Source organism: Triturus cristatus, chromosome 5_1, assembly GCF_964204655.1.
Source record: "Triturus cristatus chromosome 5_1, aTriCri1.1, whole genome shotgun sequence".
NCBI classification, from domain to species: domain Eukaryota; kingdom Metazoa; phylum Chordata; class Amphibia; order Caudata; family Salamandridae; genus Triturus; species Triturus cristatus.
Genome location: NC_140587.1, coordinates 635392823 through 635419022, shown reverse-complemented (window position 1 = coordinate 635419022; position 26200 = coordinate 635392823). Strand labels below are relative to the sequence as shown.

The 26200-nt window shown below is 44.1% G+C and overlaps 1 protein-coding gene across 7 annotated transcripts in view; it reads left to right on the top strand.

Annotated features, from left to right (window-relative positions):
* FAM110B (family with sequence similarity 110 member B) overlaps positions 1-26200 on the top strand; it is a 444727-nt gene that overhangs the window by 246626 nt on the left and 171901 nt on the right. Inside the window, exon 1 of one of the 7 annotated variants that reach the window (XM_085605582.1) lies at positions 17347-17548. The exons of 5 other annotated variants lie outside the window; for them this stretch is intronic. The gene's annotated coding sequence lies outside the window, so the exon portion shown is untranslated. Of the gene's footprint in view, positions 1-17346; positions 17549-17715; positions 17738-26200 lie in introns of those variants that run through there. One more of the 7 variants, XM_085605578.1, reaches the window with a different exon arrangement.

Below are 26200 nucleotides of genomic sequence, written 5' to 3'. Positions count from 1 at the left end.
TCCGTCACTTCGGCTCCAACCACATTGGCATCTAAACAAAAATCATGTTCAGCACCAAAACCATCCATTTCGACTCCAGAACTAATCCTCGAGACTATGAAGGAGAGGCTTGATCTGAATAAAAAGAAGATACATATTCACCCTTCTACTGGTCAGGCCGCTGCACATCACCAGGTCCTCTTACACAAAAACCCTATAGAGGAAGACTTTCTCTTTAAAACACTCTTGTCTACCGCTAGGGCATGCCAATATCTGCCCATGCTAAAGGAGATGCTCCGTCACACAGATGAAATCTTTAAAGATCCAGTACGGGCACATATTATTACACCAAGAGTAGGTAAAAAATACAAAGCTGCACCTTCAGATCCACCTTATTTTAAGGGCCAACACCTCCCAGACTCGCTGGTGGTTTCTAATGCCCGGAAGAGGGCTAACTCTGACATTAGCTGATTCCATTCTACCCGATAAAGAGTCTAAACTCATTGATTCTTCTGGGAATCATGTGGCAGCACAGACAGTCAACCAGTGGCGAATTGCCAGCCCAGTCCCATTGGGACGGGATGGAGGACCACCTCCAACATCTCACTGAGGAGTACAAAAAAAGAGACCACCAAATTGTCCTGGAGGGTAAATTACTTTAAAAACTCCATCAGATGTGCCCTCAACTCAGCGGAAACAGCTGCTAGGGGCATCAATACCAGTATGTTGCTGTGTAGACACGCTTGGCTATGCATATCTGGCTTTAAGCCAGAGGTACAGAAGACGCTCCTGAATGTCACTTTTGATCAACATCATCTGTTTTGTCCCCAAGTGGATCAAACAGAAAGAATGAAGGACGACATATAGGTTGCCAAATCAATGGGGGCACTTCAGACCCCCACTCCTCGTGGTTTCTTTCGGCGCCCCATATGCCAACAGAGCACAAACACAACACAATCAGATGCCTCTACCTCTTCCTATAAGAAACAGCATCACACCTCCCCATCAAAAGGGATATTACAGAGGCACATTTAGAGGAAATAATTCCAAAGGGAGTGGAAGAGGTGCCTCCCCTTGCACCCCAACCTCCACTTCCAAACAGTGACTCATTTTTCATTACCCCAGGCGATTTAAAACCTGTGGGTAGACGACTACAATTTTTCTTCAACGTCTGGAAAACCATAACAGACCAGTGGGTGTGGGATATTATCCAACTTGTTTATTGTCTAGAGCTCATCAAAATACCTCCAAACTTCCCACCTCGCAAGCACATGCTTTCCAAACAACACTAAACCTTGCTCAAACTAGAGATTCAGGCTCTCTTGCAAAAAAGGAGCCATAGTGCCGGTTCCTCTGAAACAACAAAGTTCAGGAGTAAACTTTCTATACTTTCTCATTCCCAAAAAAGACGGTTCTCTCTGGCCATATCAGACCGTTAAATCCTCTCAGAGCACTTCCACATGGTAACTCTTCAGGGTGTGATTCCTGTATTTAAACAGGACAATTGTCTGTCTGCACTAGACTTAAAGGACGCTTACTTTTACGTTCCAATATATCCAGTTCACCGAAAATACCTCAGGTTTGTCATAGCAGGAATACATTATCAGTTCAAAGTGCTTCCATTTGGAGTAAATATCACACCCCGGGTGTTCACCAAATGTCTAGCGGTAGTTGCAGCACATCTACTCAAAGAGATTAGTCATGTCTTTCTGTATCTGGACGATTGGCTCATCTATCCAGTACGCTTCAGTTGTGTCTCCAACACACTCCGGCCACTCTACAACTTCTTCATCGATTAGGGATTGCAATCAACATACAAAAGTCACTCCTTCAGCCTACAAAGATTCAGCCTTATCTAGGAGCTATTCTCAACACACAGCTGGGATTAGCCTACCCAAATGCAGTCAGGATTCACAACATCACAACGCTGTTATATCAACACATAACATTTAGAATAGCTCAACAACTTCTAGGCATGATGGCGTCTTGTATTGCAAGAGTGCCACATGCAAGACTATGTATGCGTTTGCTGCAGGAATGTGTGGCGAGTCAATGGTCTTAGTCACAAGGTCAATTACAAGATTTAGTGTTGTTAGACAGCCGCTCACATAACTCTCTGCAGTGGTGGAATACAAAAAGCCTATCAAAGGAATGGCTGTTCTTCGACCCAGTTCCCCAGATCATTCTCACGGTGGACTCATCCCTAACAGGATGGGGTGCACACCTACAGTATCTCACAGTTCAGGGTCTCTGGGACACCAAACAGTCTACAGGTTAACTACCTAGAGCTTGAGACAGTTCGCCTAGCATTGAAAGCATTTTGAACCCCCCTGAAAGATAAGGTTGTCCTGGTCCAAATGGACAACAGAACAGCCATGTCCTATTTACAAAAACAGGAGGGTGACACACTCTCTACAGTTATCACGCCTATATCAGACGATTTGGCATTGGGCAATACGTCACAACATTCACCTGTTAGCAGAATTCCTCCCAGGGATGGACAACGACTTTGCCGACCACCTCAGCAGGATGTGGCAACAAGTCGACAAGTGGGAACTCCACCTCGAGTCCTCCTCTGATACTTCCATAGGTGGGGGTTTCCACAGCTAGACCTGTTCTCAACCGTAGACAACGCAAAATGCCCAAACTTCACATCCAGGCTCCCACACCCATTTTCCAAGGTCATTGGTCAGGGATATTTGCCTACGCTTTCCCACATCTCCCTGTACTTCCATTTGTGGTTTGGAAGCTCAGGCAAACGTCTTACACCCTAATTCTGGTAGCTCCCATGGGTTCGACAACCATGGTTCACCACACTACTTAAGCTTTCAGTAGTGTCACACGAGAAGCTTCCTTGCAATCTGGATCTTCTCACTCAGACTCATTGAGGAGTCAAGTACTCAAATACAAAAGAACTCAACCTTGCGATTTGGCTCCTGAGGTCATAGAATTCTGTTACTAAAATCTCCCACCAGAATGTATGACCATTCTCCGAGAGGCTTGTAAACCCACAACCAGAGCGTGTTACACTGCAAAGTTGAAAAGATTTGTTTTCTACTGTTATGGTAAACATAATTTGCTTTCTACTTCTGTGGTAAACACATTGACCAATTGGATGTAACTGTTCAAGACATTGTCTGCTATCTACTGCATTTGCAGACTTCTGGACTAGTGTACACTTCAGCACGCCTGCTTCTCGCTTCAGTAGCGGCCTACCTGCAAAGCAGAAAACATTTATCATTGTTTAAGATACCAGTCATCAAGGCATTCATGGAAGGCCTTAAAAGAGTAATTCCATCCGGTGATTCCCATGCACCTGCTTGGAATCTCAACATTGTACTCACCAGACGTATGGGTCCATCATTTGAATCCTTGCATAATTGCCCTCTCCAATTCTCATCTTGGAAGGTGGTCTTTTTAGTAGCAATCACTTCTCTTAGATGTGTTAGTGAGCTTCAGGCACTACACTTGGAAGAACCTTTCTTCCAGCTACACAGAGATAGGGTAGTCCTTTGAACTAAGAAAACATTCCTTCCATAGGTAGTTTCTACTTTTCACTTAAAATCAGCCAGTTGAATTACCTGTCTTCTTTTAGAACCTGATTTAGTTGCAGAAAGAGTCTTTTATACAGAAGGTTTTAAAAGAGCTTTTATGTACTATATTGACAGAACTAAAGCGTTTTGTAAAACCAAGCAACTCTTTGTGGTTTTTTTGAACCCTCACATAGGAAAGCCCATATCAAAAACACATATTACTAGCTAGATAATTAAATGCATTCAGACATGTTACATCAAAGCTAAAAGAACTTTGCCCACACCTCCTAGAGCACACTCTACCCGCAAGATAGGTGCATCTATGGCTTTCATGGTTGATATACCAGTAGCTGCGATTTGTAAAGCAGCTACATGGTCAACCCCATACACTTTCACTAAACATTACTGTGTGGCTGAATTAGCACACCAATAGGCAAATGTAGGACAGGCCGTACTACGTACCTTTTTCCAAACAACTGCAACACCCAAACTCCCACAGGTTAGCCACCATTTTCTGCAGGGGAATGCTTTATAGTCTGTGCAGAGCATGTGTATTTACATCCACACACGCCATCGAACTGATTCTCTTACTGACCCTGTAAGCATCTGTTCATGGCATGTAGTGCTGTAGATTCACATGTGCCCGCCCTCTTCCCAGACACCTGTGGCCATTGCAGTGCCTACTTACACTATTATTTACATGGTCATCTCTTTACTAATACTTATTCACGCTCCATTCTCACTCACCTGCAGGAAAGCAATCTAACAATAGAGTTGATACCCATGCGCAATACCACCGAGGGGAGTCACTTTACCTCGTGACTTGAGAGACTTCTTCGAAGAAAAACAAAATAGATACATCTGGACTCAACACTAAATGGCAGGAGTATGCAGAGCATGTGAAACTACAGTACTACATGCCACGAACAGATGCTTACAGGGTAATATAATCCTTAAGGTTGCTACTGTAATATTCTTATTTAGGCGTTGTTGCATACCACATTTCAGACTGTTAAGTCAAGAAATTAATATCCGAGCCTTAGACAAAGAGCTGAACGGCCTGCAGAATGTAGAATTTATGCCAGGCTTGGATGGGGATGGGCCTTTGTTACTTGAAGAGACAGGAGGGTGTACTGTGGTAGGTGATTAATCCTCCTAAATCCCCACGGATTCTGATAAAGTTTATAGCGCTAGGAGGCAGAATAGCTCCATTGCTTGCATCTTCAAATCTGATTAAAACATAAAAAACAGAGCAGTTAGAAAGGTGAAAAGCCCCGTCCCTCCACTATGGGCACGCCCTGGCAGGGAAAATGTATGTTTAATACAGTTCTTGATGTAGTCAGTCAATGCCCTGTGGTTACAGAGAGGCAGAGCTCTTTACAGCATAATCTCATGCAATAATCAACAAGCAGCGGGCAGTGGTGTATCGAACGACTCTACCGGCCCTGAAAGTAGGGAAGGCATCAACATGGGAGAAGAATCCGGCAACCTACCACCGACGGTCACTAAGGGGGTGGCAGAGAGTGGCAACAAGCAAAACATTTAGAGTTATTGGAATCTGTTACCTGCGTCTTTTGCTAAAGACAACGCTGATCTTAGCACGATGCAAATTGATTAACTTCTTGAAAAATGTCTCCCCTAAACGAAGACCTATGTAATTCTCGTTGCATCCGAAGGGAAAAGCGTAGGACGACGATAGAGATTGCAGAAAAATGTCATGTTTCGACAAGTTTTCGGTGTGAATGTTATTTCAACCTCTAAGAAAAACGCCTTAAGAAAAGAAAAATACTAAGACAACACCAGTATTGCTTATAAAGCATAGAAAGCAATATTACCCAACCCACAGATCAGTGATAAAGCCTGTGATGTCTGCCTTAGAAGCAAAACAATTAGATTGAAAGAAACTACAGCATAAGGCTCAGCTATGCAATCTTTATAGCATAAGGATGCAGGTTGTTACTATCTTTTGTATGGCACTAATCGGCCACTTGTGTGGTCTTTTACTACCGACACGCTGTAACCTATTGTAGCTGCACTTTTTTCTAAGATGTCTAAATTACGAATTGCTCTCGCTGTCTAGACTGAATTGATGTCCATTGCTGCACGTCTCTGCAAAGGGATTATTTCGTTTGGTTAGTGAACATGCGTGATCATGCAAAACGTTCTGTCCATGCAGTCGGGTTTGCACATTCAGGTTGTTGTACAGTGCAACCACTCATATGGGAGCAGATATGTCGTAGGTGAGTGTGCCAACGGGTGCCGAGAGCACCCCGTCGCCAGCTGGGTGTATTTGGCACTGTTGCGGTTCTGGATGCATAGTGACTGTTTTCAGTGGGGGTTTGCTGGAGATGTGCAGGGACACTGGCAGAGATAGAGGATGTTGGAAGTGTACTGTGGAGAGTGACATGTTGTCTTAAGTGCTGTTCTAAATACAACCCATATAAGATGACACGTGAAGGTGCTTGGGTTTTCAGAAGTTCCAGAATAGTACAACATGCCTGTGTTGGAATTGTATGTGGCTTTATTCTGTATGGGATTGTCTGCACCAGAGGCTGGTGCCAGAGAGATGATCCTGACGGCTGTAGACTGAATGGGCAATTCAATGACTGTGAAGGGGAAGAGTCTGACTCGGGACCTGTCTTCTAGGCATTTGAGATAACTTGTTGTAGTCACCAGCGTCTCGCCCTTCTACAGGGTATGGCAGTGCCTTGCATCTTTTACATTGCTCTCACGCTTGCATAGTTCCTGCAGTTGCCCCACTCTGTACGAGCCTGAGGGTGATAAGGGCCATTAGTCGACAGGTGTAGTGATCACTGATCAGTAGGAATAGACTGTCATCTCCAGAGGGATGCCATCCATGTTAGCTAATGAGTGGCGGCTTCTACTACGTACTTCCAACAGGCTTCTTGGCACAGACGTAGCATGGCGTTAAATATTAACATGGAACACCTAGCTGCAACTTCCCTATGGGTGTAGTTGTGCAACTCATGGGTATGGTTCTCGGAATGTAATCCTGCATTAACACTTTTGCCATTTATCCAAGCCTTCAGTATTTGCACCATGAGCTGCAACTATAGCTATTGCACAGTGCAGACCTACTGTAATACCACACACCTTTGCAGCTGCCCCCCTTAGCATTTTCTACATCTTATAGGGCTGTGAACAATATTGTGCAGTTTTCAATATCTAACTTCACTGTACCACATTACTGGACAACAGCAGTCTAATAATTAAAGAATCAATGCAAAATAGTATGTTTCTTGTAACTTAAAATAACATACAGAGCAAGTGTTGGTGCTAGATAAAAAAAGCAGGTCTGACGTTGCAAATTTACCATGGCTGTTTGTGCTCTCCTTCCTTCCATTTATTTTCTTCTTGTCACCCTCTTGCTGAGACACACCTTTACTTTTGTTCTTTATGCGTTTCATACCGGATAACTGATTTTAGGTAATCCTTGTGTGTTTATGGGAGTTATTGTCCAACCTGCCTTTTTGTCTCCAGTGGCCAAAAACTGCCTTTCAGGATTCTGGCATCGCTAAAAGACTACCGTTCACTATGGTGGTTATAGAACCTGCTAAATGTAGTGTCATGTTACTGTAAACACATGATAGCAAGCACTAATTTACTTTTCAATATTTGCATTTGTTTCGATATAGGAGAAAGGCTCCTTATTACATGGTAGACCACATACGAGTGCATTGCACCATATCTGCATCTGTGGTATGCGGGCAGTGGGCCTTTTTGCAGGTTACCCTGCTATTGGCCACCTTGAACCCACAAGATACTTCTGCATCCTAGCTTGTTCTCAGACATTCTACGTCTCTGTTTGGAGCTTGCTACTGCTGCCTGCGGTAGTATGTTAAGTGTGTGTTGCTGTAGGCTTCAGGCCTCGCTAAAAGTTAAATGTGCTCCTGAGGCTGGTCTCCTGTCCAGCCCTTACAAAGCACGAAGGAATGGATGCAGATGAGCAGAGATGTCTGTAGTACAAAGTTTATGATGAGAAGTTCTCATCCGCTGATCCTTTGCTTGGGACCTCAGGAGTATGAAAGGTTTGTGGGGTGAACGCACACAAAACTTGATCAGTCAGCATAGTTTAAACATTTTCAGGTGGGTGGAGGTTAGTCTACCTCTACCTTTTTCCATGGTGGGGGTCTCTTGAGATCTCCACCTCAAACACACTGGGAATTTCAGGTCCTTCATTTATGCTCTTTCTAAACCTAAATTGTCCTGTCATAACCTTTTATGTTAATATGAATCTAGGGACCAATTCATCTTTTCCCAATCCTTGTTTTTGCTGAATATTTTTAAACACTTTCAACTCTCTTCAAACTAAAATGCAATAGAAATTGCCGAAGCGCTATTGGGAAGGTTAATGACAGTCCATTTTGCCTTGGTCAGGTAGACACTATGCCAGAGTTTAGTGCTCACAGCTTAAATCAACACTCTAGTATTATTTCGTTCTTTGCACTCCTTCATAAAACTTTTTTCTGGCATATTTTGTTTGGGTGCCTTTCTTGCGGCATCCTCAATCCATTTTAATCCCTAAGAGATTTGTCCTGCGGAATTGTAAGTGATACTGGTCAGGTTGAAGGTGCATGCATGGTGGAAACACAAACCCACTTTTTTCTTGTGTGTTCCTAACCAGATACGGTAAATCTCCCTCTTCCCATGGTCATGTGTTATGGTCTTAGACGTTGGTCTAAGACATTGGTGTACCTGTCAGAACCTGTTCTGGGTCCACAGAACAAGTAGGGGATACTGAGCGTCATCTGTGGTTTTTGGCGCCATTTGCCACTGATATCCTGGTGCCCATCCTACTGTGGCACTGCAGAGATCACCAAGTACAACCCTACTGCACTTGCCAATCAGGGTAGCAAGGGTGGGCAGTCCAAAACATCTCATGGAGGTAATGTCAGAACACAACAGTCACACAATTGACCAATGCGTGAATATCCAGTCTAGTGGATTTATTTTTAGAAAAGAGGAGAAGTGCTCTAAGCACACCAAAATATAATATGGTACATAAGGAAGTAACAATACTGGGATCAGATGTAGCATTCAACTAGGCAGTTCTGATATGTGTTGCCAGTATTACTCAAAACGCCACTAAAATGATCAGTTTAGCTCATAGTCCAAGTCTGTCAGGCATTGGTGTCACATGGTTACTTTCCACACATGGATCTTTGAGCGTAGTGTGCATCTGTTATCCACATGGATGAGCTCACAGTCGCCGGTGCTTGGTTTGTTGAACCCGCCTCTCTCTCTCTGCATCAGTTTGGTGACAGTTGCAGCTGCTCAGAGAAGGCACTGTGGACACGTGGCCCCAGGGCTCAATTTAGCTAATACTTTTCCTCTGGTCCAGGTCACTGAGTTGAGGTCTGCGGGAGAGTCAGCACAGGTCCTCTGTTGTTTTTTGTGATGGTCACATCAGCGGGTGCTGAGGTGAATTTTGGTGATGAACTTGGTCTTCATTTTAACAGGGAGGCTGGAAGACCCTTTGATTCACACAGGTCCGGTCCGGACACATTCTCTGGACTTAACTGCTTCTTCTAGCCTGCTCCTCTCCTGGATTCAACGCTTGGGTACTGAACTCCTGCTGAATATGGAAAACTTCTTCTCTCCTCTCAGCAAGCTTACAAGCTCCCAGGTTTGAGACTGGTCCACAGCTTCTTTAGCATGACTTGCAGCTTTCTGGCGTTTTCCCCTTGCCTCTATGACACTGGAACTAAGTGGTAAAGTTTGGGTTCCAATTTCAGACTGAGTTTCCACAAAGGTATGTGGATTCATTCATGAACCGGTTTGAGTGGTCGATTTTGATAACTTTATCTTCTCTCTGCCATGCAGACAATTCATAGTGTAAAGTGGGGGTTGTTGGCCCTAAGCAAGGAGTATTCACAACACTAGCACAATAAGCATGAAATTCAGCACAGCAGCTGCCATCAGCTTTTCTAGATTGGCTACTCAAGGGAAGGAAAAAGGCCCAGGCTCTGCCTAGCAGCTTCTTTCTATCAACATACTCTGCTGACTCACTCCCATTCCCGTACCATCATCCAAATTGCAGTGCTCTGGAAAGGCCAATCAGCAATCCTCTGATAAATTGGTGACATAGAAATTCTAAGTGCATCTCCGCCTCCTTCTCTCCACAACTTCTATGTCTGGGGCTGCACCCTCCAGTCTATGAATTCAGGCAATAGACTGCTGCTATCTGAGAAAGCTGTTTCAACACTTCCATTTTGTGTCGTGGCAAAACTAAGGACAATCTAAAATGGATCCCACTGGCCAAAGCATATGTACACTCACCTCCAACATGGAGTCCTATTAGCAGGTATCACATTAAAGAGGCACTCAATATACATGCTGGGATTTCAGCAAAGGGTCTGCGCAGGGCTTTCAGTGGGAAAAAAACTGGGGGGTGCTCTAAAAGGGGCGTGGCAAATTTCTTAAAGGGGTGTGGCCTGTCCGAGTAGGGGCGTGGTCTAAATCAAGATAACTAGCATTTTGTGCTTAAGAAAATCATGAAGTCGCATCCAGCAAAAGATAATAAAATAGGCAAAAAGGTATATTTATTAAGTACCAACTACAAAAAAATGTTTGTATCCTCATGTAACGCAACTGGTGCTATTATGTAAAGCGCTCTGATACCCGATTCGGGTCAAGTTCGCTCTACATAAAACTCTGTTAAAAAAAAAAAACTAACAGTGTACTTAGGAGAGGATATTTCCCAACAGTTGTTTGGAGAAAATGCCAATTCAAGACTGGAGCAAACGTAACCATCACCAGAGAGAAATCCCACAGTAATCGGTGTCAATCTTAAAAGGATTTCCCTTCCTGCTACAATGACGTCCCACCTTAAGCAGTGCGCGCGCATGCACACCCGAAACACCAACAAAAACCAGGACGTCTGGTCACCCTACCTTTGACCTTTGAGGCCCGAAAATAGAGACCCCTTTGAGGCCCCCCCCCCAAAAAAAAACTGGGGGTGCTCAGACCCCCACAGACCCCCCCCCCCCCTCTATCTTAAAGCCCTGGGTCTGGGCATGACACTTGAGCAGAACTTTACATGAGCAAACCATTCAGCATCCATTTTAGGAACAGGTAAAAGACATGTCCTACTAATAAAGAGTCAGAATTGGTATGTTGCCACCACTGCTCAGCATACAATGCCTAGTGACTCAGATGGTAGTCTTATGACACTCAAGGGATCATATTTGGAGCTCTCCTCAGAGCCAAGCTCCAACATCAGGTTAATTTTTCAGGCCTAGGTCTCATCGTGCACAAAGAATTTAGTTCACGGGGAGCTAAAAGAAAGTCTGAATACCACGTTCACTTGCATTCGGGCAGCTCAGGGCAGGGGTGTGCGCCTGTCCACCAGGCAGTGACATTGACGTCCAAAGAGTATCTTTATTAATTTGCAGTACTGTGTTGTCCCCTGTTTCTGTACCTTAATGCATGATGTTGTACAGGGTGAGGTTTACCCAATTGCCACCAACCAAATGACTCTTTCGGTTATTTTAATTTACACCTGCTTTTTTAACTTTCTTTAGAATGTATTTCCTATGTGGGATCTAAGCATCGGGTGTAAATAACTGTAATATCTAAAAACTTGGGTGTTCTTTCTGTCCATTGCCATTTAAAGAAGCGTGAAAGAACAACGGAGCAGCAAATGATGAATGTGGCATATCACTTGACAGTTCACAACCCAGTTGAACACTCTATTACCCACCTCAAGACAACTTGTTCAAATGTATTATGTGCTGTACCGTGCAGAAGTTGTGTAGCCTTTTTTGTATTGGCAAGTCGTTTATGCATGCTTTGGACCCTGAACCACTCAACTTTAAAATCTAAAGAATACTGTTTCCCAAGTAATTGCCTCGTTGCACCCACCAAAGGTTAAGTAAATGGGTCTGTAATTGTCAGTCTTTTGTCTAATTTTGTTTCGATCTCGGTTTACCCTTAATACTTATAGCAGGGGGCTTTCAGCCAGACCTCTTCATCCATTGGTCTGTTAGTATATCATTCACATTTTTCTTATGCTCGGTACACCATACAGCATGGGACAGTAGGTCAGCCTGTTTCAGCCATTAGGTAATTTCACTGTGAGTGATATTTTGTCCTTTCTCAAGGAGGGCATCTACACACAAAGGAGTGCCCGTCAGTGCCAGGGATTTCAATGGCATTGTGAATTTTTTGGTTGATGAGGTCCAGAAGCTTTCGCAGCAATAGAGTTGTGCAGAAACCATAACTAAATAAAACAGTTATTAACAAAGCGAATAGGCTGGCAGCCCATGTCTTACCTATTGGCTTTTCCAATGCTTTGTTTTCATATTGAGGATGCATTGTTTGTCTACCAGTTCTCAAAAAGTGTGGGTATGGTGATTGTACCACTTTCTTTAGTTAATCTAATCTAATATAATTGGGGAGAGGAGTTGTACTAATGGCTAGTGCGGTCGACCTCGAATCTGGGGAACCAGGTTTGAGTCTTGGCAATGATGCTGAACATCCAGTGATTCTGGGCAAATCACTTAATCTCCCCGTGCCTAAGAAAAGGAACGTGTCCGTGTGTAACGCAACTGGTGCTATGTAAAGCTCTCTGATACCCAATTCGGGTCAAGTTCGCGCTATATAAAACTCTGTTAGAAAAGAAAAAAAAAGTTTTTAAAAAAAATCCAGCCAAATTATTTTATCCAGCAAAATATGTTCAAACTCATGCAGGACTCTTTCTTTTGTAAATATGCTCTAGTTCCCCATATCCCGTGTGTTTGCAACTTAACTGTGTTTGCTGTGATACTGAGCAAATCAGCTAGATTAATGTTTCTGTATTTTTTAGCCTCTTTGTACTTTGTTTTGCTTTTTTTTCTCCTCTCTTCAGCTTGATAGTGTCACCACTCTTTGCTTTCACTTGAAAATGTTGCTTTTTGTTTCTATGCTTTACAAATGGAATATTTTCCGGGGATCTGTTACAGTGAAGCATGCCTGTTCAAGAACAACGTTTTGACAACAATTCATTTACTCAAATGTCCATCACAGGTGACTTTTAATGAGAAATTGTTCTGCTTCTTTTTGATAACAATGGGTATTCGGGAGCGATGGCCCTTGTAATGCTCTTCTCATTTTGCCTTTGTGACTCCCTTCCTTGACCTCAAAGTACGACCCTTGACCTTTCTCTTCTCCAATTATTTTATATGTAATGTTCTCCTTTTAGCATGCAGTCAACACGGTGTTAAACAGTCTTCCATCATCTGCATTCCAATCCCAGGTACCAAAGGGGTCAACAAGAAGGGACAGAGGAGTCACACACCCAAGTACAAACCAGGTGCCACTCGGTGCCAGTTGTGGTTGGCTTCATGATAAGGATGCCCACCATATGCCAAGCATTGCCATCATTACAGCAGGCACAATTAACCGGAGGATGGTACCATCATGTCATATGGGCACAAACGATGTGATGTATTAACACCATTGTGCCATGGCCAGTATGTATGCCACTAGCAAGCATCATCATGCCATGGGTGCCCACAATGTGCTTAGCATTACCAACATTTTGCCAGGCCCGGCACTATGTCAGAAGTGGGTGCCTTCATGTTGTAGATGTCTACAATAGCCTAAGCATTTTCACCATTAAACATTTATCAGCTTATACTAGAGGTGACCGTTATCATGGCATTGATGCCCACATTATCAATTAATTGTCACCCTAATGGCTGCATTATTGCTACAGGTAGGTACAGCCATTCCATGGCTGTCCACAGTATGTGAAGAGTTAACTTAATATTCCAGGGCCAGCAGTTGTGAGGAATGAAAGTTGCTGTGCAAGAGATGCGTATATTATTCCATGCATTACAACCATTATGCCAAGAACCATCATCCTAATGTAAGAGGTGAACCCTGTAAAGAATAGAAGCAGAAGGGGGTGTCACCTTCTGCTTTATTTGGCATGATGTGGTGATCAGATCATTGGCAGTTGTGTTGCATATTGCCAGACTGAAGGACACATACACCAGTCGCACAAACACACTCTTATGCACAAATGCATATACACGTAGATAAATGTGCTACCCTGAATTAATCACATGATTTATCTTCTCTGTCATTTCACAAGTGGCCTGCGTCCACTACTCTATGGCCTTTAGGAGCCAACACATATTCATCACGGACCATGGGTAACGTAGAGCTCGGCAGGCAGGAAAAAAGACATATGCATGTCAAAGGTTCTGAGTACCTGATGGAGGTTCCCTTTCTAGTGTCAATCAGACTGCTAACTTGGAAAAGGGGGTGTTGTGATTCAGCTGAAGGGTGGACGCATTTATATCATAAATTTTATTATCAACCATTTAGTAACGAAGAGAGTGGGAGATCAAAGATAGTGAGACATTTGTGTTGGAGGCAATAATGAAATAAAATCAGACGTGTGCTGCCCACGACTCTGTTTAAACTGTTGTTGGTCAGCAATCATTAAAAGACAGAGAAGTGGATAGGTATCACTGGCTGATGACCCTGGCTGCCTCTGATAAGGAGATAGTACCGGCTGACTGCTACCTTACGCCTCTCCCAGATCCCCTGTTTGCAGACACTGCTATACACGACCACTTCCAGATAGAACATCTGATTTCCCATCTAGTGATGGTTCGACTACTATATGCTAGGATAACCTGTTCCTTCTACATATGCGGAGGTGACGCATTCTGAGCGAGCTCGGGTTACATTCATTTTAATTCCAGGTCGTCCTTTTAATTCCAGATTGTCCGTTTGAGAATACATGTATAGTTGTATGATGCTGGTGGCGGATACCTTACTGCTTATTGGTTATCCTTTACAGCCTGCAGTTCTACTATGGAGTTTTGTTTTACTGTGAATTATATTACATATATAGAGGCTTTTTCCTGAGTGCTCTGTGTGTTCTGATTTCTGCACCAGAAAATAATAAAGAAAGGTTCCAAAAAAGAAAAGAAACTAAAAGTGACATGTGGATGATCAGTATGCGGCGGAGTCTTCTGCTTCCTATATAAACAGGATATCCCTCTCTGTGCAAACTCATACACCTGAAGCATCAATTCCATAGCCATGTAGAGCAAAACGCTCCTTGTGCCCTTGTTGTTTCCTTGCTTGATCCTTCAAACCTAAAAACATGTCTGTTTACCCATTTATACCCAGAGCTGCTGCTTCTGCAAAGACAGTTTTGTAACATGTGCTTGATGGTTGCAAGTTTCTTTTCCAGCCGAATATCATAGCTGTGTCGGCTTATTAGAAAATGCACTAAAAATTGGAATACCAAACAAAAACGTGAACTCCTTGGTTGTCACTGAGCAGAAGCTGCATTCGAGCCACAAAGGGGGAGTATCTAAAAAGAAAGCTGCCTCCTAAAACATTTATTGGATTTTAGGGTTATAGGATGAGATTTCCTTCGAGGAATGGTGTCTGTTTATTTTACCGAACTGGAGGATTGTGCAAGGTTTCTTTGATAAGGTTTTACAGGGTTTCTTTGCCGAGTCTTTCAGGCTTCAATAATAACCTCAAAAAAATGCCAGAAGAGGTCACACTGGCTTGGCAGTGCTCTACTGAAAACATATGAGGTGGAGTGTTGGTGAAAGGAGCAACGTCCAGTGCTGTTGACCTCGCAGTTTATAGAAAACCAGAATGTTGATCGATTTAAGACGGTCTCAATACACCTACCCTGGGATTCCTCTGTTTTGTGATATTTAAGGGACAAGCACTATATCTCAGAAATCACTGGGCATGGTTAGATTTTTCCAGTGTCAGGGTGTGCCCACAGCTCCAGGGACATGGACCTGCCAGCAATGGGACAGTTTCAGGGATAATAGACCATGGTTGTTGCATGCTGATCTCTGTAATCACTGAATTTAACACAGTGTGTGGCATTGGGATCAGTAAAGCCTCACTTACTTACCTGGCCTGGGGATGACAGATGTTGTCCTCAAGGTTTTGTGGGGACAACTAGATTGAAACACCAGTTTCTGGTTGCACTTGTGGGTTCAGGGTCAAGGAGGGGCTTGCTAAGCATGCAGCAGGTGACTATCCTTCGCCTGCGTGAGCCTTGGGCAGTGTAAACAATTGATGGTAAATCTTCTTAGACAGCAGATGGGTGACCTCTTGTCCTGGTGCCACACAGACGTCACAGCAGCTTCCAAGTGTCCTCGGGAAGCTGGGCTGATCAATTCCTCCCAAGCAGGCACTCCTCTGTAGGGTGCAATTCACTTTTGACTGGAGTGAAAATAACTCTAATTTTCCAGGCAATACAGCTGTGCTCCTAGCATGAATCTTCACCTAGACTCTGTCCCTAGACTGGTAGGAAGACATCTGAAGTTCACCATGTCCTCAACTATACTGTTGTGTGGCTCCTTTCTGGTTCATTCAGAGATCCCTAAATAAAGTATAGAGCAAGTGGCCACTCTTCATCCCCAGAGCTGAACAATCACCCTTCTGGCAGAGTTCAAGGTTTGGCGGGGCTCCTCAGTCGGATACTGCATGGCCACTGCATGATAGGCTCAGGTCGGGGCCATGGACAGCAGAGGTCCTACCTGAGTTGGTTCCATCCGGTTCAGGTACTGACCTGCATTTGGGCCAAGTCATGTGTGAAGCAGATTTGGTAAGAATAAGGAGTGGAGCTAGGAGTGCTCTGTCACATGAACTACAGTCCACTACAAAGAGAGAAATGCTATTATTCTCTGTCCCGCAGGATACTAAGTCTCCATAGCAGGACACAGGTGGGCGGAAATCAATGTTAACCTGCAGGCCAGAGGTCAGCAAAGGACTGGACAGCCGTACACAAAAAAGACCTCCTCCATTTTGGGGTTACCATATCCGTGAAAGAGAAAACTAAAATAGTTTCCCTCCAGCTTACTGTCAGATAGAAACACCGGCTCCACACTCATCTTGGCCCATACAGCCCTGGTAGAAAGGGCAATTATGAAATGATATCAATATTTCATGAGTGTCTCTTCAGAACTCCATTTAACTTTTTAGCCATTCTGATCTAAAAGTGCGCTGTAAGGTATATAATTTGGTCCTGGTTATTAAAAAAACATCTTGGGGGAATGCATGTTGTCATATGCTCAGTGCAATTCGGGTACAGCATTTGTGGGCTACCAGGTTCAGACTTCACTCTGATCTCCATCCCTGTAAAGGAGAACAGGGCACTAAGCACTCCGACCCTGGGATGAAAGAAACAAGAAAGGACACGTCTACCCGCACCCTGATCAATTGATGGCCAGTTCAGTGTTTAAACTGATCCAAGAACTCCCTCCGCCGTTCTTGGTGGTATCTTATTTATATTTTGCCCTTATGCTTTTCAGACGTCCTTCTCCTTGAAAGTATGGTTTTAAACGTCTAGTGACGTTGATTTGTGGTTAAAAACCACCACATTAGTTACAGAAGTCACGACAGCAAGCACATTTGAAAAGCACATCGCAAATCTTTTTTACAACAGAATTATTTTGTCTGAATTTCACAGGCCGGCAAATATCGTGGTTTGGAGCCACTTGAGAATATTGAGTGGTCGTGTGCACTTGGGCTCTCGTGCTCACTTGCACCGAGTGGGAGAGCGTGGGCCCATCTTAAGTGTTGATTGCGACCTTAATTTTTCTTGTAAAATGATGGTGTCAGAGTGAAAGTCGTGCTGGCGTCTTGACTGCCGTAGCAATAGTTGCTTTTCTTGAACCGCGGTGCGCGGGTGGTGCGTGCCTCCACAGCCCCGTGCTCGGAAACAGCTATAATTAGCCCGGGAGCCCGCTAAGCGGCGGCGGTGACAGTATCCGCGCCTCAGAGAGCATGTGCTGGATTCTGCAGGAGCCTGCCCCTTATTGGCTGCCGGTGTTGCTGCTTGCCAGTCCGATAGGTTTCCACAGGCATCTCTGCGCTGCGTTGGAGAGACGGGAGCCCTGTGTCCGTGCGGCGGAGGTGCTAACGTGGAATAAAAAGAGCGGCGGCGGAGGAGAAGCGGCCGGGGTCTTTGTTGTCAGAGCCGGTACCTGCGGATGGCGGGCAGCAGCTGGACGTCACGGAGGGAGTTTCAGAGCCTGGTGAGGACCCGCCGCTCTCCTAAAGCACACCCATGCATGAAATGCATACTGTTGATCAGGTCATCGCTTTGATTTGATCCTGTTATTTACGTCATTTGTTCCCCTTGAAGGAAGGACGAGGGCGTGCTGTGCGCATACCTGCGTGGGAAGTGCGCGCGCGGTGTTCTACGTCGGATTCCTGCGTGAAAGGTGCTTGCCCGCGTTTTAACATTGTTTTCTTTCTCGCGCTAATGCGTTAATCCACATGTTTGCAATTGGATTCTAATGCCGCCGCCTCCCCGTCTGCCCAGGAGATGAGCGTCTCAGAACGAGCGGCCGAGGGGACGGGTGTGTAAAAGGTGCTTTCATTAGACTGGAGTAATCACTTCTCTGATGTTTTCGGTGGGAGGCGAGCAGCGGCGACTTTTGCTCGGTCTGTAGTGTTAGTATGCCTTCTGCATGATCTGGGTGGATTTGTGTGCGTTTCCTTTTTTAGTTGCACAATACCAGCATCGTTTCTTTTTAGAAGTCTAGCGTAGAACATCCTTCCCTGCCCGAGCAGGGGATTATTCCCAGGGGCCAGATGTTGGCCCCAGGCCCTGGGTATTGAAGCTCTGCCCTTTAACAAGCCAAGCACAACAATGTGAAGCTGGAGCCCTGTCTTTCGTGAGCAATTGTCTTTTTACTTTCATTGTCTGCCCAAAGGCTGCTCTTGCACGATTCCTGTTCAGCACGGTCTGTTTTTTTCTTTTTTCGAAAGGCTTTTAACAGTGGTCTTGTGAAGTTTGTTTACAACGGAAGAAAGTGTAGTAGTGAGTGCGCAGCAGACAGAAAGCAAGCTCCCGCCTTTCACCGACGGTTCTTTGTACTCTGAATATTTTCTTTACTTTTCAGGCTTAAATATTGTGGCTGTGTTGTCATTATACAGGGGGACTATAGATTCGACGTAATGTATAGTCACTCTGCTGGCCTTCTGCCACCATGCGACTGATGTAGACAGGGTGGTCTGAGCCAAATATTAGAAGAAGTTAAACCATGCATAGCGATTGGAATAGTTAATTTCATTGGTTTTTTTTTTTTTACTTAAGCGACCATTAAGTCTTAATTCCCGTCAGTCACCTTCAGGTGGCACACTCAATGTCGTTTTATGGGCTCAAATGTGACTATATGAGCATTCTTTTATTAGAAAAGAGACTGCGTCCTATAATAAACATCTGATCATTTTCTGCTTTTCAGGGCACATTTTCTACTGTAAATCTGTACATGATGCACATTGAATAACGGTAGGCATTTGTTGACTGGTACTTGAACGGTGTTGAGGATGAATTGACCATTGTAACTCGCCAAAGATTATAAAGCGCACTACTAACACAGGAGTGTCCTTGCGCTCAGTGTATGTAATAGAACAGTGCTGATTTATATGCCGAATATCCAAGACTGTGTATTTGTGCAACATTTCAGGGAACATGTGGTAGTAATGAGTCCAGAGGATAAAACAAATCATTTGAGATAATGCAGCAATTGACAGAGAACTAAGTGGATGGCATTCTTGGTTTACAAGTGGAGTTATCTTGGCACATCATGCCGAGTGTGGAAAAACCTTCGGTTTGTGCATCTGATTACCCCCCAGGGCACTACCGTAGAAGATTACTGTCGATGTGTGCATTTTAGACACATTCCTCGAGAGAGTGATCTTTTGTCTACTGTTTTTTTTTTATTGTACTTAACTCTTCGATGAACGGCATTCCATGCCTGTGCATCCATCGTTTATCATTTTAAAGGGAAGGAGGGCATGAATGTACTTGCAGTTGGCCTCATAGGTACACATCGGACATGACCGAGGACGCGTAAAGGGCGTGGTTCATGGCATGTTGTGTTTTGAGCACTTATATGATGGTTAAATAGAGCAATGAAAAGTAAATTAAGTCACCGCTCCTATCACAAATCACGTAAAGCATTTGGCCATTAGATACTGGAGTTTGGGCTTCAACCCTATTGCTGGTAATTTCCCTACCCTCAGTAACCCACTGATTGCTCGTCTTCATTCAAATTATGAAAGAATGGCAATCTCCCAGAGCTGAATTATCATTAGTAGTTGTCCTTAACAAGTGCTAACAACAAAACGTGACCATTGAACTCCAACATTTTCGTGCACCACTCTCCATGGCTCAGTTTCAGATGTCTTGCTTAACAGATGGACAACATGGCTGCACACTCCTGCTCTGTGAGAGTTATTAAATAATATGACCATCCCAGAAGTGCTTCCCTCTAGGCACCATTAATTGTGTCGCTTGTACTGTCAGGAGACTGGGGAGCATGATTGACTGAGAAGGAGACAATGGTTTTGTCTGTGCAGGGAATGACCTCTCTAACATAGTCGTGAACTACACAAAAAGGACACATGATGGGAGCACATGACTGTCATGGGGACGTCACAGTATACTTAATTGCCCGTGACTAATAGGTCAAGCAGACTTTGTGACTATTATGGAAACTGCTGAAAGATGAATGTGTTAACTTGCTTCCTTTCTCTTAATGAGTTTCCATGCCTTCTCTTGCAAAACAGGAAAACCTGAAGGAATTATTGTTTCTTTAATGAAAAAGTGAGACTTTACAAGTTTTCTTTTTTCCTACTCATGTTAAGTCTTCATTGGTTCTTTCTTTGTTGTCTTTTGAGAACTTTTAAAGTTAAGAACAAACAAGTGTGAACCTGGGTACCAACAAGAAGGCGGTGGGGGGAACTCTTCAACAATCACCAGCAGAGAAAGTTTTAGGGCCCCATCTCCAGACCCTCAAGAACAGGGTGCCGGCACAATTGAGTCACGCATGGTGACATTTGCACTGCTGTTATCCCCTGTGCAGTACATGTCATACAAAAATGGGATCATTAAATGTTACATGTTCCAAAGACCAGTACCTTGTCAAACACCAACTAACCTCTCCCACACTAAAAAAAGAGAACCGTTGGCCTCTGAATAAAAAATAAACCCTCACTGTGTTTTCACCAACACACTCAAATACCACAGACCCAGCCAACACTGTCATCTGTAACATTAGACATTCATCTCACTTTAATTCCAGGGGTCATCGCCACCTCTCCCCATAGTGCAAGCTTCTCCAACTGATAATGTTGTGGTATCCGCACCTCTTGTTACAATGTTCTGCACGTAACCTGACAGTGTGCAGATCTGTGTGCAATCTCCCATTGCTATCGCCACAGGTCAGGGCTAGCCTTTCAGGCTCATGAGGTTGGTGAAAGGTGCAACCTGTGGTGGATAATAGTTGCCTTTTGAAGGATCAGGAGAGAGTTCCAATGGCGGTAATAGTCTATATGTTTGTTGTAATGTGCACCCTGGGGAAAGTAGAAGTGCCTATATTGCTTTAGTCCAAAACAGCACTATATTTGTTTGTACATCGGTGACATATGCTATGTTTTAAATGAAAAATTAAATTTTCTGACCCAATATTGAATTTGTCCCTCTGGAGTATCCGTTTCTTTGGAAGTCGATAGAACATCTAGTATGCCTAACTCCCTTTTATTAACTCTCCCTAGTTTACAGTTTTTTTTGCATATCTATACACTTCTTACTTATTATAATATTCCAGCAGAGATATTACTTTCATTTACAGACATAAAACAATATAGTCATAATTGCAACATAATAAAGTATTTAAAAATGTACAATCAATAGCAAACACTCACCATTTTTGGATGATCTAGTAAACTCAATGCTTCAGCGAATGTTTGTACAGTATATCTCTCAAATACAAGCTACAAACGCACGTTTTGATAAGTTAATAGCCCCAGATAAAAGAAAAGAACATGACGGAAGTCTTAGCACCAGTAGAACAAAGCTGTTAACCCAGATGTTTCTTACCATCCTCACCGATTAGCCAGTCATTTTCTCCCATAGCGAAGTTCCGAAATGTAAAATTCCAATAAATCATAACTTCTGGATTATGGTCAGCTTCTAAATAGAACAGTGTTTCACCCACACTAACAAAGTAACAGAAATAAGATTTTTAATGTTAAGGCAGTGAACAAGATCGTTCTTAAAACGTGGCAATGGATTTTATCAACTCTTAATACAAAATACAGTGGGTTGATTTAAAATATCCATTCTTGAAATAGCTAAAGATTCCAGGGAAGAAGACAGTAACTTAGAGAGCGAGTAATTTTTCTCTAACTCTTAAACATTAATGCTAAATTATATTTTTCGTAACAGAAGGCGGAGTTTTAAATAGATAAAAGTAGCATTCCATGTGTAGCCAAGCGCAATACATCATAGCTTTCATACCCAAGGACAGTCTTAAAATCTCAGTTTAGGTACTGCGTCATAGGTCAAGATGGGACTTCCTTAACCGTGATCCTACCTTGTTCATATTGTATACTGCAGGTGCAGGTTGTTCCTCAGTGGCCTAAAGTGCTATTGCTAGAGTTTTTGAAATGTAAATCTTCATCAAGGATGTGACATCTCTCTTCCTAGCATACTTACAAACTTGCACCAATCCCATTTAAACTAAGCTGACTTTGACTGATTGAATTTTAGTGTTACTAAGCCAAGAGGAAAGTGATGGTCATCAAACAGCGGAGTAGGGTTAGTTTTGCATATGTTGCATTTGTAACCCAAAGTGTATGTGCTGATGCAGGATCAAAATGGGTTACATACGAATTTAAGACTCATTTGTCAGTTTCCTCTTAGAGGAAATTCCTTAGTTGGGATCAGAAACCAAGCCAGACAAAGATGTGTCAGTGTGCAAAAATGTGGTCGTCTTATGTTTTTAAAAATGTATTCTGTGAATTTTAGATCTTTTACCATGCTCTCGGACTGCCAGTTGTTCAGTAAGTAGTTTAACCTTTGACGAAACAATACACTGAATAGAAAGTATCATAGCATATTTGAGTGTTTTTGTAATTGAGGGCTGAGATTTCAGCATGGGAGCAGACTTCATGAACTAAAAGGAAAGGATATTCCATTAATAGGTTTGAATAAGTTCAGCAGTTCACACAATAAAATAGAATGTCCTTCTGCAATACAAAACCAGTTTAGGCTGACCGATTGAGAGCTATCATGGGATTCAAAATTGATTTCTTTGTATCAGATTTATTAACCCCTTTACTGTGGGTGGCGGCCAAAGACCGACACCCGCACTACCTCCCCAGAGCGTCTGTCAGCCATTGACCGACACTGGAGAGGCACATAAAGGTCCCTATGGTGCTTTTTTTGTGTAATGATGCTCAGCATGCAGGTCACGCTGAAGTCATTACACGAAAGTGAAAGTAAAACGAGCCAATGGGCTCGTTTTACTTTCACTGCCTCAGTGCTGAGGGGGCATATATCAGCCTCCAGAACACTGATTGGGGTGAGAGAGATATTGTTGGAAAGGGGAGAATCTCCCCTCTCCAATGATCTCTCTCTGGTGGATCGCCATAGGAGAGTGATCCCCAAACAGGGATCCACCCACTGGACACCAGGGATTTTGGGGGAGCGACCCTGCTAGACTTGGCATCTTTGGCGTGGTTTCCCCAGACTTTTTGCCTCTACCGCCCGTATTTTTGATGCTGTGCTGGATTTTGTTTTTGCTGGCTTAGATGCTTTGGGCACTTTGCCGCTGCTGATTAGTGTCAAAGGGCAAGTGCTCCCTGTGTAAATTGTTGTTACAATTGGTCCTCTCTGATTGGCATATTTGATTTACTGGTAAGTCCCTAGTAAAGTGCACTGAAGTGTGCCAGGCCCTGTAAATCAAATGCTACTAGTGGGCCTGCAGCACTGATTGTGCCACCCACATGAGTATCCCTGAAAAAGTATCTCAGACCTGCCACGGCAGTGTCTGTGCACACTTAACTGCCATGTCGACTTGGCAAGTGCACCTACTTGCCAGGCCCTACCCATCCCTTTTTGTACATGTAAGACACCCCTAGGGTAGGCTTAAGATACCCCCATGGGTAGGGTGCAGTGTATGTGAAAGGTAGGACATGTACTGGTGTGTGTGACATGTCCTGATAGTGAAATACTGCCAATTTCATTTTTCACTATTGAAAGGCTATCTTGCTCCAAAGGATAGAATGGGAAATCCTTTGTAACATCTTACAAGTATAACTTCTCATTGAGACAAGGTAGCGAAATAAAGATTAGGCTCTCCGAACTCAGAATTTTTTTAGTAAGGATTTTTTAAATTGTGTGTTTGAAAATGCCACTTTTAGAAAGTAGGCACTTTCTTGTTTAACCATTCTGTGTGCCTCTGCCTGTTTGTGTATTGACAGTCTGGTTTTGGAGTGACTGGGGCTGGGGGTGTGCATTCACTGTAGACAGCCACTGGGGGGGTTGGAGCATGTCTGCCCCTTCCTGGATGACTCGGAGCTGAGCTGAATAGACCTTGGCTGAATTTAGAGCAGTGGGAGGAGATTTCTTTGCACCTGAATTGGGCCTGTCTCCCTTGTACAATGCTGTCTTCATCCCCTATGGTCATACTGCACCAGTGAGGACAGAACTGATTTGGACTGGGCTCAGAGACCCTTGCACAAAGAGAAAAAAAACATTTTGGGGTAGAAGTATTCGGCCAAAAACCACAGAACCTTAGTCTACTTCTGGAATCAAGAGGAACCTTTGCCAAGGAGAAGCACTGGAGAAACTGGAGGAGGAGTACTGCCTCTTTGCTGTGTGCTGTTTGGGTTTGGCCTGCAATAGCTGTTTTGCCAAGGAAAGGACAAGGACTTTGCTGTGTGCTATGTCCCCCTGCTTGAGGAAGAACTCCAAGGGCTTGAGTAGAGCTTGCCTCCTGTTTTGAAGTCTCAGGGAGACAAAGACTTCACCCCTACCTCCCCTGAACTTCCTTGCTCAGAGTTCTGACCTGCCAAGAGGTGCCTGTGACTGTGTTGGGCCTCTGGAGTTTGTTCCTGCTGTTGGGAGCTGGAAAAGTAACGCAACTACAAGAAAATCGACGCATCGATCTTCTTGCAGCTGTTTTTCTGACTCAGCACCACTGTGCAAGAAGAATCTCCACTGCGGTGCTGCCGAAACAGACACAGCGCCTGTCGCCGCTGCAAGAGCTGATGCATCAAGGGATCGCGGCCTGAAGAACCCGACGCAGCGCCGCTCGACGCCGCCACATCGTTTGCCAATGCATCCCGGATTTCCACGCATTGTACCTGTACGGCATGTTTTTCCGACGCATTACCCGCGGATCAGAACCATCTCGGAATCGCCGCATCACTTCCCCCTACAGACCGGATTCGACGCATCACTTCTGCATGCAGCAGAACTGTTGCATCACCTCCCCAGGGTCTCAGGAACTGTCGTATCTCTTTGTTTTTCGATGCTTCCCATCTCTGCGGCTGTTTGGCCTTGTGAATTTTGTCGCAACTACAGGTACTTTGAGAGAAATCACGCATCCATTGTTTTCTATTGGCCAAGTTGTTTGAAACCTTTCTTAAGTCATATTCTCATTACATGTATGTTGGATTTTTGTAATTTTTGGTCTTGTTGCGTTTAGATAAAGATACTTCATTTTTCTAAACTGGTGTGGTGTCTATTTGTGATGTTATCACTGTATTGCTGTGTGTTTTGAGTGCAAATACTTTACACATTGCCTTTGGGATGTCTGTCTGCTCGTGCCAAGCTACCCAGGGGGTGAGAAGGGGCTATCTAAGGTGTGTATCCCCCTTACCCTGACTAGAAGTAAGGGTCCCTATTTGGACAAAGGTGCCTACCTCTGCCAGCTAGAGTCCCCCATTTCTAACCTACCCCTTGGGCAAGGGCTTGTGCTTCTCCCATACCCGAGCAGTCTTTCTGTCCCCACAGAGGGCCAGTTGGGGGTAATTACCCCCCCAATCTGGCCCCTGGGGGTACAGAAAGTCCACTAGACACCAGCGTTGATCATTAAAAATATAATTATAGGGGGTGGGGGCTGCCCATTATGGACATGGCCATGTCCCCATCCCCCAAAACTAGTGACAGTCTATCGGCCACCCCGAGGACAGATGGGGGTGATTACTCCCAATCTGCCCCTGCCGGGTGCAGAAAGCCCACTAGACACCATGTAATGTTTTTTTGCTTAAGTATAGGGGTGGGGGCTCACCATGCCCCCACCCAGAGAAATAGTCTTTCTGCCCACCTAGAGGGTGGATTGGGTAGTTACCCCCGGTCTGCTACCCCCCCCCGGGGAGGGGGGCAGAAATCCCACTGAACATCAAGGTCTTTTGTCAACATAAATATAGGAGTGCCCACTATCGGCATGGCTATGCCCCCCACCCCTCCAAAACTAAGGTGACAGTCTTTCTGCCTCCCTGGCGTGCAGATGGGGTGAATACCCCTAATCTGCCCCCCGTCATTAAGGCAGAAAGCCCACAAGACACCAGGAATCTTTTTCTTTAAATATAGGCTTGTGGGCTGTCCAACACGTGCATCGCAATTCCCAGACAAGAGATATACTCCCCCTGAGGAACGAGGTCCAGCAGACTCAATGGTATATTGCGTTTGTAGATCTGCCATTTTGACAATAAGTTACAGATCAAAATGTTGTCACAAATTGCCGTTTTCCCTGTTCATTTTCAGTATTTCTTTATTTCAACAGTTAGTTTCTTTGGGAAAATCTTGAAGGATTTACTCGTATGATCCCATGCTGAATCCTGAATTTTGTCTACTTTTCAGAAATCTGTAGCTTTTCAGGATC